This window comes from Pseudonaja textilis, chromosome 2, assembly GCF_049901715.1.
Source record: "Pseudonaja textilis isolate UNSWEBS1 chromosome 2, rPseTex1.2, whole genome shotgun sequence".
Taxonomy (NCBI): domain Eukaryota; kingdom Metazoa; phylum Chordata; class Lepidosauria; order Squamata; family Elapidae; genus Pseudonaja; species Pseudonaja textilis.
This window is the reverse complement of record NC_141991.1, coordinates 219864769-219878332: the sequence shown is the minus strand read 5'-3', so window position 1 is coordinate 219878332 and position 13564 is coordinate 219864769. Positions and strand designations below refer to the sequence as shown.

At 40.9% G+C, this 13564-nt stretch overlaps 1 long non-coding RNA gene across 5 annotated transcripts in view; it reads right to left on the bottom strand.

Annotated features, from left to right (window-relative positions):
• The window catches only part of LOC148127375 (uncharacterized), a 127731-nt gene extending 116031 nt beyond the window's left edge, over window positions 1–11700 (bottom strand). For all 5 annotated transcript variants that reach the window (XR_015742267.1, XR_015742271.1, XR_015742268.1 and 2 more), the window contains exons 1-2: window positions 11254–11700; window positions 8920–8967 (exon numbers count right to left, since the gene is read on the bottom strand). This is a non-coding gene — a long non-coding RNA (uncharacterized LOC148127375). The remainder of the gene's footprint in view (window positions 1–8919; window positions 8968–11253) is intronic.
• Window positions 11701–13564: the final 1864 nt, after the last annotated feature.

The window sequence follows — 13564 nt, the reverse complement described above, 5'->3', positions numbered from 1 at the left end:
CCAATACATTTCTGTTCATTAGGTACTTAGATTTATATTGTTCACGTTGCCAAGATATTCAAGAGAAGTGCTTGTGATCATTGACCTGTATTTTCATTTTAAGATAGGGATGAAATGACACTAACAAAATAATGGGCCGAGTAAGCATGAATATAATACAGACCTTCTAGTATCACAAGATGCCTAGGTGGTTTTTTTTTTAAGTATTTCACATATTACAGAGATCTGTTAAGTCTTTTCAATAAATCTCCCTCAGACTAGGTTGTTTGTAAGCTCAAATTTGTAAGCTCAAATATCCAAAAAGAAGAAACAAATGCAACCAACTGAAGATATAATTGTACCAGAATTGTATCAGAATTACAAGAAGTTCTTCCTGGAATACCAATTGCTGGAGATACATTTATGGAGTAAACTGTTTACACTGTTTGTTTATTTTTTGGATTATATGAAAAACAGTTTTACAACCTGAACCACTCTACAAAGGATTAGTCTAGCTTTATCAAACTGGGGGATGGGAGTTTGCTTGTCTGAAATAACTTTTAAATGAACACTTTTTAGTGGTCTTTTTTGTTATGTGGTGCATTGTACAGCCTAGCAATGATATTAGTTCTAGTGTGGGAAAATATTATAATTGAGATCTGGTAAGTTATTTGCAGACTTCAAGTTTTTCTTTACACTGTTCTGACATTTAGCATAGCCCCAGTGAGGAAAACAATACTGCCATTCATGGCTCTAGACGTAGGTTTCAATCGACTTAAGCGGGCACAATGAAACTTGGTCATTCACTGGTTACCCATATTGTGTTCTCAAATTTTCTCTCAGCAAAAGTATAATGACTCAGTATTGTATGGCCACATAGACAAGGGCTCAGAACAAGAGACACTAGTTTTGTCTGACGGTGTGAGAAAGTCGTGAAGGGATCTTTTCTTCCAGATGGTGTTAAATTCAGCTGCCTTTTTAACATTGGCCTTGCACAGCAATCTGCTGCTCCCTTTTGAAAAGGAATAAGGCTTGGTTCCCACTAGTTAACATGCATGCTCACGCAACCCTGCAACTTCACTCCCACTGTTTTACAATGCAATGGTATGCTAAATAAATTTGATCTGGGCTCTTCCAGTGTTAAAGCTAGCCTTCAAAGGACTACTCAGATTATACTTCTTTAGATTTAAATTTTATTTTTCAGGCTACTTCGAATTCAAAAGAAAGATCCTGTTGCTAACAGTATTATTTAGAGAAACATTCCATACAATATGAACTTAATGAACTTCCCTTAGAATTGGTAGAAGTTGGAATATGTAAAATGCAAATTAAAATTATCTTAATGTGTACAAGTTTTGTGGAAGAGAAATAATAAATAATAAAAAATAACATTAAAATGTATTTTATTGATTGATACTCATGTAACATTAGCGTGGTACAAAACAATTCTGATGTGACAATGGCTAACACAGAATTATTATCTCATAAAGAAAAAAATTAGGTGTGTTTTTCTTAACAAATTTACAAGAAAGTCAATGATGTAAGTAAAAAAAATATTTAGCAAAGTAAAAATAATTTTGCTCCATTTCATGTTTTTGGCTAAATAAAAGACTCCCCTTCATAATATCTTATTGCCTTAATTAAGCTTCTTAGCAAAAGAAAACCATGCACTTTGTAATGTAAATGTTAATTGTAGTAGACAATAGCTCTAGGTACACAGCACTCCTGGACATGCAATAAAGAAAAAGCAGAAAGGCACTTAACAATGAAAGGTTGGTTGCACAAACAGAACTTCTCCAGTAAACAAACAAGAAACCATTCACTGGTCTCTGCAGTCATAAACTCTGGCACGTGCACAGCTACCATGCTTCTCAGGGCCTTTTATAAACAGAGTACCTGCACAGTTCTCACTTTAAAACTCTGTACAAAGAATCACTATCTAAACTCCTTAAAATGTAGCTGCGGTAAAGGTATTGCTCTCTGAAGGTCTGCTATAAAAATGATATTTTATGCCATTTGATATAAAACAAAAAGACCAAGTGCATCTCATTAATGCATTTTTTCTCATCTCTCTGACAGACACACACACACACAAGTAAGATTAGACATGTGTATGTTGTATAATTTCAATTTTGCCTTTTGTTTGGAGGGAGATTAAACCAAAATTGGGTTAAGATGTCGGCTAAGTGTATATTTGCTTGGCAGCAAGAATTCCTCAATGCATATGACTTCTGAGTAAGCTTATCAAGTAAAAAAAAAAGTTCCTTTGAGCTGAGTTCAACTTCTAATGGCTTAGTAGACCAAGATTTTAGCCTACAATAAGATGGTTCTGAGGAGTCTGCATTTTCATTGGGATAGAAGTGGCATTTAAAGTTAACTGCTCACTGTGAAATGAAACTTATTTAAAGCTTACATTTATTTACCATTCCAAAAATTTCAGCAAAGTACAATAGCAGGTTCTAGAATGAAGGGGGGGAACGTTGTTGAACATTTGCTAGGCCAAAACCTGTGTTGTGCATTTAACCAGAAAAGTAACTTTGCTTTTTATCAGTTCTTTGTTTTCTCTTTCCTGAGCTATAGAAAATGTCTACACGAGAAGCAAAGCTATATTTTATTAGGAGAAGCTGAAGGGAGTAATGATAGAGCTAACAGCAACAATCTGCAGTTCCAAACAGTTGGGGTCCCCCTCTTGGGTGCCTGCAGATGGCTGTGGGTGGGAAATGCCTCTACTTTCTTAACGGATGGAGATGAGTCTGTGGTGCACTTGATGTTTTTTTCATAGAGAGCCCCCAGCAGGGCTGTCTATCATAGGCTGCCAGGCCATAGCATGGCCACTTGCCCCTGAGCGTGGGAATAGGAGCATCCAGCCGTTCACATCTCAGGCATTCCGTTTAACGGAATCAATTAGGCAAGACCAGACCCTCGGATTTCACCTCCCCTTTCCTTTTATTCCGGGTTTTTTTTTTTTTTTGGTCAGGTCTATATACGTCCTAATTATTTCAGTTAGGGATGTCAAAGCAGTTTCCTGGATAGATCTGGCCATCCTTAAACAAGAAGAGAGGAGGCGCACACACGTGGGTTTGGGAGTTAATGTCACTTTCATTTCCAATGCTACCCGCAGAATAAGACACAGACTACTTTTTAACATTTTGACAAGGGGGGAGGCAATCGCGTCTCCATCACATCTTTCTGCTTCAGTAGCTTCCTCAAGGAAACCCTCTAGGAACAGAGAAGCATCTGTGCTTGCATTTTGAATAGGAGACTGATTTCCTCCCCCCCCCCTTTTTTTTAAATCAACCACAAGCTTCCTCCAAGCCTCCTGTAACACAGACACACAGAAACACACATCCCCAATTTTGTGGTACTCCTCCAAATCCTCAATAAATATTTAACATCACCTAATCATATACCAAAAAGAAAAAGAAAAAATATGTGCTTCCCCATTGAAATAGCAATACTTTGAGCAACACTCCAAAACTGTTAAGCAGATCTCACAGAGAAGAGAAACACAGACACACATCCATTCAAAAATTGTTAAAATTATCTGATTCACACTAGGCCACAGCTGTACATTGCAAAACATCCCTGACATTTAAAAAGTGCATGAAAGGTTTCAGATCCATACAAACACCTAGAAGCAAGTCTCATTGACCTCATGGAACTTACTTCTGAGCATTCAGGTATACTGAGCATTCAGGTATAGGATTAAGCAGGAAAGAATCAAATTGCACTTTTAAACAGGACCATCTTTCATCAGCCCTCCCCACCCCTTCTCCACAGAACAGCAAAAACAAAACAAAACAAAAGCAAAACGTGGACATGCATTTGTTTTACCATGAGTACAACATCCTCTTTGCAGCGTATGGTTTATTCTTCACCATCTTGTGCCCTGGTATCTCCTACAGATATGTCTCTATCGATACACATGTACATATGTCTTTGACACAGGCATGTCATTGAATTCTTTTTCTCCCTCTCTCTTGCCTTGATCTGCAAAAATGTGCCATTCAGTTAGCATCCTTGTTAGAGTTGGGTTTTTATTGTCCCTTGAGGGAGCCTTTCTTGCTTCTTGAGCAGCATGAAGATCATGAAGGAGTTTTTACTTTCGGTTATCTAGCTTTATGAAGACCAACACACTCATACAGCTAGATAACCAAAGATAACAACTCACTTCCCTCATAGGGTTTGCAATGCTTTCAGCCCCTCCTCACTAGAATCCAGACTGTTTCCACAAATAGATTTTTTCCAAGTTGACCTTGCGCCTCAAAATGCTCCTCTTTTTAAAGCCATCATGACCTGCTACAGTCTGTGGGAGCTATGAGTGCTCCTAAGGCGCATCCAGGAGATGTTATTGCCTTCAAAGTTTTACTCCAAACTTTCTTTTTCTCCTTTCCCTTCTGTCTTTCTTTCTCTCTGTGTGTGTGCACGCTCTCTCTTTTTCTTTCCTTTCAATCCAGTAATTTCCCGTAGCAATGGACCAAGCGTTCATCTGTTAATATCAGAAAATAAAACCAGCTATTAAGGTGCATCAAGCTGTTAAGAGTGTGAAGCATCCATCCCTCCACAGGCCTCTATTTGCATTGTAAATTGCTTCATTCTCAGGAAAGGGTCTTTAACCTCTTATAAAGATGTAAAGCCATCGGCAATATTTCCAGCGCAGAAAAAGGAAGAAGATGGGGAGAAGCAGGGAATCCCATTTCATCAGGATTGGCAAGATGATGGTGCTGGTGCGATGCGGGTGGTGCGAGGATTCAGCTCTGCCTTCTTTTTCTTTCTTTCTTTCTTTCTTTCTTTCTTTCTTTCTTTCTTTCTTTCTTTCTTTCTTTCTTTTCTTTCTTTTTTTTGAGGGGGGGGGAACTATGCATCATAGCGCCCTAAACATTCTTATTTTAACCAAATGGTGGCAGCAAATATCTTGTGGGTTTGGTTGGGGAGGGCTGGGGGGGAAGCAACCTGGCAGATCCACGGTTTCTCCGGATTCCCAGAGCTGGGCATGAGAAGCTGCAGTCTTGCTGGCTTGCCGCTGCTGCTGCCCCCCGTCTGAAAAAAGGAGAAAAGGGCTATCATTGGTGGGCTTGAAGTGCCCAAATGTGGACCAGCCCAGCAAGGTCAGAGGTCTGGACAGCAGGGGACCAAGGTAATGATGATGTCACGAGAAATTTCAAGTACACCCCGGTTATTGATATGCAAGAGAGGTCAGCTCTCTGAGAGCCGTCCGCGCCAGCAATGAGAGCGGCGGCGGCGGCGGCGGCGGCAGCCTTTGGACCCGTTTACCTCTCCTCCCCAGCCGGCGCTGCACCGCCTTCTCTAGCGCTACTGGGAGAAGAGAGGTTGGAACAGACAGAGGTTTCTAAAGCCCGCGGCCTTTTACCTTCCTGGTTGCTAACGCAGATCGCTCTAAACGTCCAAAAGATTGGAAGGATTTTTCGCTCGCTCTCTCGCTCGCTCAGGATGCATACAAGCATGTCAGGCCGGAGGGAGGGGGAGAGAGGGAGGGGGGGACAGAGAAAAGAAGAGAAGAGCCTTTTGCCTGCATTTCTCCCCTGACAGACTCTGCATGTGCCGTGCACGGAGAAGAGATGTGGGACTGAACGAGGCTGTCCTTGGGCCTGCATTTCAGGGATTGGGAATTGGCGCTGCATTACGCAGCCAGTCCGGTGTCACTGCACAAGAGCGCCCGCTCGCCCGCCTGCCTCTCTCGCGCTTTTTAAATGGCTTTACTTCTGACTCCCTTTCCGGGGCTGCGCTGCGAGCCGCCTCCGCGAGGATTGCGCCGTGGCGCGCGTGTGCAACGGAGCCAGTTCGGGTGGCAATTGGGCTGGCTGCAAGCAGCGGGCTTTCTCTTTGCTTGGCTTCAGCTATTCTGTCGCGCAAGCAACCTCCCCACCTTTTGCACCCGCTTCACACGGACGCGCCACTCTCGCCCTGCCTCTCCCCCTCCCACCTCAGAAATGCAACACAGGTAAACATGCGGCTGGAGGAGGGAGAAACTAGCCCTCCTTTGCCTCCTGGTTCGGTTCGTAGAGGTGGCCTTAAAAAGCGAGGAGCGGGAGAAAGGGCACTTGGGGTGGTTTCTCAAACTTCCCTACGTAGCTAAGAAGCGAACTAGGATGCTCTGGGTAGAACTGGAGGAAATCATTAATGTTCCATCCTCAGCCGTGGAAATGCCTTCCGTGTAGTAGTAGCTGGACTTGCAACGATCACCCCCTAATTTCGAAAAGGTTAAAAAGGAAGGGGGGGGAGGGAGGGAGGAGGCAGACATCATCCTATGAATTATTTAGCCACGTATTTGGGATACATTTTTTCCCTAGTGTAAAATGTAAACATTAAGATCTCCCTCGGCTGGATGGGAAACGAGGAATCTTAACAACAGGATATATTTAGTGTTCAAATTAATAAAAGCAGTCAAATGACTGGATCATGCCCCAGGTAGTAAAAGACTGACATTTTGACAATTCAGTAGGGCGATGCCTGCTTTCCCTCCTTCCTATAGGAATTGGACCTGCACTGTGGCTGCTGCCACCGCCACCATATCCTAACAATCTGAAATCTGAATTGTTTAGAGGATATTCTTTGGTGCCCTACACTACCTGCATAGATTAGCTTTTTCCTCCTTCAAGCATACCTCTTTATCACAATGGGCTTTAGCCTCTCCCCTTAACATGTTCACATGATACTTATGGAATTGCCTGTATATACTGGCATTTCTCTGCCATGAGCTGCAAAGTAATCTCATTGAAGGCTGAAATATAGGGGTGTTTGTGGAAAGGGGATAAGCATTTCCAACATACTGTTTAAGAAAGACAAATAAAAAGTCTAATTACTGTCTAAAGTTGGATATTGTAACGTACAGGGAAAAGCAAAGCAAAGCAAAACAAATTATGATAGAACAATGTCCCATATTAGTAGAAGCAAATGCTGTCTAAATGTTCCCAGTATTCCAAACAAGATGTTTTAAAATCAAATGGAGTCCAAACACTGCAGTTTTTATAAAGTGTCCTTCCTATCTTGATATTTATGCACAGTGAGACGTTTGTCACAGATAAACCTGGCTAATGGCATCACTCTCATGTTGTGTGAGAGCTGAAACTGAAAGGCTTGTATTTTGCCATAGTACCATCTACAGCTCCATAAGTACTAGTTTTGACCAGCTGCTCGCCACCAATATATGGAAGAATATGGAAAGACACTGATCACATGGAGCAGTCTAATGAACATTTCTGAAATGGCAGATAGCAAAGAACAAAGTCTTCTTCCTTCTCCACCCCCACCCCACCCTGTTATTTTGAAAAAGCAAAAGGCAGCAGTGTGTGTAAGTGATCAGGCAGGCATGTACTATATTACACAGACCAGATTTGGAAAATGGTGGGGAGGTGAATGGGAATATATTCAGCTAACATGTGGTTCTAAGATCTTATGTTTATATGGGTGTAGCATACAAATTGGCATGTTGAAGTGTGAGTATATACAGAGCTAATTATATTTAAAATGATAATAGTTCAAGAGACATTTCTAGTTTTACTATTTGATTTTCTTTTCTGATCCACTACACTCAAGTGGAGCTGGGTGGGAACTATTCTGTTCCTATACCTACACTGTTTCCTGATTTTGTTGGCATTGTATGAGAGCAACTCTCCTATCACTGGAGATCAAGACATTGCTTTTCTTCACCTATGTTGTTCTGCAAAGTATCTGATGTGCTCCTAGTCTTCATGATGTGAGAGCAGCAAACCTCGCAAGTATGAACTTGCTGATAAAGAAAAGTGTTTCCTGCTTCTTAGTTGGCAACAGATCTAAAATATCTTCACAAAGCCAAAAGCATCTCCATTTTATTCAAATTTACAATGAAGTCAGTGTTTTAGTTTCAGTAAGATGGCCAAAGAGGACATAAGTGTAAGTAAAACTAAATACATGTGGTTTCCTTGAATATTTATTTGTACGTGCATTTTACTTTTCTTTTTCAGCTATTAGACAGGATGCCTTTGACACCACTAATCTAGTTGCCAAATATTGATGAAATTGTTACTATTATCAGAAATGCTGGGAAATTGTATATCTATCTATCTATCTATCTATCTATCTATCTATCTATCTATCTATCTATCTATCAATCATCTATCTATCTATCTATCTTTTAAATCTCACTGAAAATATTGACATGGTCATTTAAAACCTACCAGCATTTTTGGAAGAAACTGCATGTAAGAATCATAGCAACATGTGCCTGTTCACCTCACCAATAAAATTATCTTAATAGCTTGGAGATTCAGGTGTGATTGTTTAACTTGTTTTCTAATCTCTTTATAGGTGTCCAGAACATCTTGGCATAAAAGCAAAGCATCCCATCAAAGTTTATTTGAGCAAAGAAGCCCTCTTATAAGAAAGCTGTTCCGTCAGCCTCCTCCTTGGAGAACCAACATTCAGTGATCTGGACAAACTTCTTTGCAGGAATGGTGGAAAAACTTGTTTCTGCTGCTATCAAGCTTCATTAATTGTTAGAAGACTGATGGCCTTTTTCATCCCTTCCGTACTAAATCCCAAGTTCATATTTGATTCTTTTATATGTACACTGCAGTCTAGCATTAAGAAGCCTGTCTATTTCTTTGTCAAAGCCACAGCATTACCTATATTTACATATCTCAAGTCCCACTGTAACTGCTTTAAAAATAATAAACAAAGAAAAAAAACACAATTCTACTATTTATGTGATTGCTGAGTTTGCTCTTTCTTCTCTAGTGGATCCCTGTTATTTCTTGATACATAATAACAAAGCCAGGCTGCATGTGTGGGGCTGAAAATTAATATATAATAGTTGCAACAAAAAGCCATTTGTAAAACATCCCTAAGAAGCAAATATTTTCCTCTTTCTGTTGCTGATTACAGGGAATATACATGGATTCTTCCAAGAATATTAAGCTTGCTATTTTAAAAAGAAATTACCTTTTTGTGTGATTGTCATTCCATTTGATTATCTCTGGAAGTCTGCCTCTAAAATTAGATTGAGAGAAAAAAGAGAAAGAAGGGAATGGTCATTACAAAAGAAAAACAACTTAAAAATACACTGAATAAAATGTAAATTTAAAGGAAAAATCTCAGCTTAAAAAAAAAATCTATAACCAAGACCACCATAATAACAAAGACAGAGTTAGTACCAATCCATTGACTAAGTCTGTAAGAAGAAAGCACCAGGAATTGTTCTTGCACATCTTCAGTGGAAATTAATGAACTAGACAAGATTATTACCCTGATGTCCTAATTTGGTCCTATGCATTTTTACAGATTTTGGACAAAACAATTTCCTGCTAGAGTGTGCTTCATGGCTCTTGTCTGGTAAACAAAATAAAAACTAGCATTTAGTTAAGATATCCAATCTTTTGTACAGTAAAAGCCTTTCTGCATGTATGCTGTTTTGTATTTTGGTACCTGAAGAGTCAAGTGTTTCATTTGGAACATAAAAAAATCTTCCACAGTAAAACTCTTCAACTGGGAGGTAAAGCTCAGAAACTGACGATAGAGAGATCAAATGATTTAGATTATAAAAATTCTTGGATTCTGTGGAATGGTCATCTGGAAAGGCTAAGGCACCTACATTTCCAGGTTGAAGGCAGGTCTTTCTTGAAAAAAAGGCTGGAGGCTCCACCTAGCCACCACTTTCAAAATATGCAAAATATGTTCACTCAGTTTTTTTAAGCTTATGAGAGATCCCACGCTTCTATTTTTTTTAATGGGAGCCTTTTGATTTTAAAGAGACAGAGACATGTTCCAATTACCTTATGAGAAGATGTTGTGTTTGTGCTTATCATTTATATGCCCTTCAAAGCCTACCATTCAGTTTTCTTTTTTTACTCATAGAACTGTATTATTAATAAATTAAACCTAAGCAATGGCAATTCTATTCAAAAAAACCCTACATCTTTTTAACCTGACCATTTCCCTTTTGTTCCATGAACACTGAAATTTCATTCCAGCCTTCTCTTTAAGTTTGAAAATGAATCCTATTGCATAAGTGCATACTGTATACAGATGTGGCTTCCTTGTATAGCACAAAATCTGGCAGTGCTTATAATGAGCCTTCTTCAAGATAAGAAGAGACTTGACTGTCCAGAGAGAAATTGCAGAGACCACCTTTTGCTGCCTCAATATGAACCTCTTTGTAGCCTTCAATTTATTTGGAAAATCTGAAATGCTGGCGGTCTGTTTAAACTGATCCCTTTAAGATTCAGGTTGATTTGGAACTCCCAGGGGAGCTGACTTAATTCAAGCAATTTTATCAGTTCATGTCAACTAAAAACAATTATATGAGTTTAATTACCTTATAAACTTATTGTAAACCTTTCTGAGTTTACGGGTAGAAAAACTCATGCTGGCATTCCTGAGCCAACAACCTGAATTGGCAATCTCATTCGGGGCTAATAAAAGCAATGAGAAAATGGTCAGTGCTTCAAAAGGAGGATATGGACTGCTGAACCTTGAAGTTACATGTAAAAGCAAAGCTACAAACAATACCAACGTAAACAGATTGGCCAACATGTATACTAGATGAATGCACATTGTCATGCATCTGCTATTTTGTGAGTATCTGGATGGGTGTGTTAAAGATCTGTCTGCATCCTATTCTGCACTGGTGGGGTGCTCAGGTAAAACTGGTTTTCTTCTTAGGAATTCCATTGCATAGATTTTCATCCATCTATACAGCACTTTCAAAAAGTAGCTAAAAATTATGAGAACAACTTTGATAACAGCCTCTCCTCTTTGTAATATTTTTGCGGTTAACTAAAAAATCAGAACCAAACTAGTCAAACAAGATTTTTAAGGTATTAGTATAAACTTCATTCCAGTCTTATAGAGCAAATCAATATGCACCATGGCTAATACTCCCATGGCCAAATATCGTCCCAGTTATTTGCTGTTCCTGCTCCCCAACTTTGAAGTCATTTTGTATGCGAATTAACATTCCAAGCAGCAGCCAGCAGGCTTCCTCAGCACAAGTTCAAAACCACCCATCAATTACCAGTTCTCAAGTTAATTCATAAAGCTCACCACTTCTGTTGAGACTTCTTCCCACTTTCCAGTGGATGGAGTCAATGGGAAGGCTAACTCTCTCCCCCAATACATGACACACGGAGAGAGTTCACGGTCAGAGAAGCCACTTCTCATGAATCAGAGGAACATCTGTGGTACGAAGTTCTTACAAAGTGTTTTCCCCACTCGCCCTGCTCCCAGCTCTGCCCGGATAAAGACGGCTGATCCCGGCAAGTCGGCTGGAGTACTTACTTTTCCGGTTTCTTCTCTTTCCAAACAGAGCAGCGCAGGAGAAAGAGGGAGAGGTCAGAAAGGAGGAACGAATAGCTTTGTTTTGTTTTCTTAAAAAGAAAAAAAGCGGGGAGGGGGCAGTCTGGTTCCAGTGGATGTTGTGGAATCTTCGGCAGGCAAGAAAAACAAAGCAAAAAAGAATAGCCGAGCAGCCCAAACTTCCTGTTCATGCACACGGCGCAGTTTCAAAAGTCTTCCAAGAGGAGCACCTTCGGGTTCCCCCCCCCCCTTTATTTCTATTTGTCTCTGGCTGCTTTAATTCCATCGTCCAGCACCCGTGGGGTTGATTCTAAAAATGCTTCTTCCATCCAGCAGAAAATGAAGAGAGAATTTAAAACAGACACGTTTCGCCCCCTAATACGGCGTGCACAAAGCTCCAGAGTAGAAAGTGAAGCATTGTATGTGAAGCTCTCTGCAAGTTTTTTTTTTTTGGGGGGAGGGGGGTTGTCCGAGGTCTAGCCCAGCCCTCTCTGGTAAAGGAGGACGTGCTCTGAAATTCAACCAGTTCCCCAGCGGTTTTGTCGCTCGCGAACTGAAGCTCTATTGTTCGTCCATTGCCACGGTCTTTTTCAGTTCCTGCTATATGTTACGCGTTGCCAGAAATAATGAATTTGCATCAAGCCGTCTCTCATTCCTCTTCTGACAGACGGAACAAATTAGAAATGTCTAGTCTAAACGGGACCAGTGGCTACATTTCCCTATGGCAGTAGAAGAGAAAGATGCATTTTGCGTGAATTTCTCCCCTTTCCGTTCTTTTTCACTTTGCGGTTTTTTTTATTTAAAATCAAAAGCCTTTTACGTTTGTTTCCTGCTTTTGCTTGATAAATTTCGCTCCTTCCCTCCCTAAATAAACAGGTTTATTTCTACTTTTTAAAAGACTGAGCTTTTATGATTAGTTCTTCTTGATAAATCGCTAATTTAACTTGACCAAGTTTCCATCCCGAAACTTGGACGGATTTAATTGCTCCTATTTCTTCTTTCTACGACAGTGGGATATGTTCAATTTCGAAACATGTAAATAGCACTTATGTTTCTTGCTCTGACGGTATGAGAGCCACCTGTCCTACTCACACAGAGGGTGGAAAGAGATTGAGCAACAGAGGAAGAAAGTGAAAGAAAGTCAGCCAGGCAAGTGGCGTACTCGCGAACGCAAACATTATGTGTGTAAAATCTGCTGTACTGATTTTGTGAGTTTGAATGTCGGAGTAAACGCGAGAGGAGAGGATATTACGCGAAGGCAGAAAATGATCCCTCGTGTATATTTGGTGCGCCAAAGATCTTGTGCCAACACGTTGGCCTGAAATGGAAGTGATAAAGGTTCGGGATCTGTAAAGAAAGCCAAATCGTTTGGCTTGTATTAGGTGGTTCTGTAGAGCTCTCTTTTAGAGCCCTCGGCGGTCAGTTGTAGGTGTATCCTGAGAAGTCCATTGCTGTGGGTTGGAGCTAATGTGCCTGCCGGAAAGGAGGAGGCTGGCTGGGAGGAGCCTTGTTAAAAAATATTCGCATGCAAAGATGGTGGGTGGAGGTGGGGAGGAGAGGTAAGCTGATAATGAGAGACTGGGCGGGAGAGAGACGCCGCTTGGAACCACAGACCTCCCTGCACTGGCTGCGACTTTCCCGCCAAATTTAGCCAAGGAGACATTAGCACTCTGACCCCTGATAGTGGCTTCCACGGTTTCCCCTGGACATCTCCACCTCTAGAACAGCATTCTGACGGCGAACTTTCTGCCCTAACCTAGGAAGGATGCGAGCACGGAAGAGATAGATAATATTATTTGGGAGTGGGGGCGGGAGAGAAAAAGCAGCCGAGCGAGAGAAAAACACCTGCACAGAAACAGGCGCAGAAACCGAGAAAGACTCTAGGGCCGAGTTTTGTCTTCAGATTCAGGATTTATCCACATTATCTTTTAATTTTAAGGTTCTCTCAAGTTAATGCGTCAGATAAATAACTAGATTCTGAATTAAAGAAAGAAGCGAGGGAAATGAGCTAGTGTGTTTTGGGGTTCTTTTGCGCCCAATTTACAGGCGACGCTGGTACATTTTGTACCGATGTCATGGATACATCAAAGGGATGGAAAGGGAGGCAGGTGACCCTGACTGGAGGGTGTCTCCAGCTTCTTTTGAAAGCAGAGCTGGATACGCTCCAAGGCTCCTGAGTGAAAACTCACCAATCCTTCCAAGCATAGCCAGCTCTACAAATGTGGGAGGGAGGCCACTACCCCTATCGCGCCACACCCCGTTTCGTTAGCTCTGTTCCCTTTCAGCACAATCC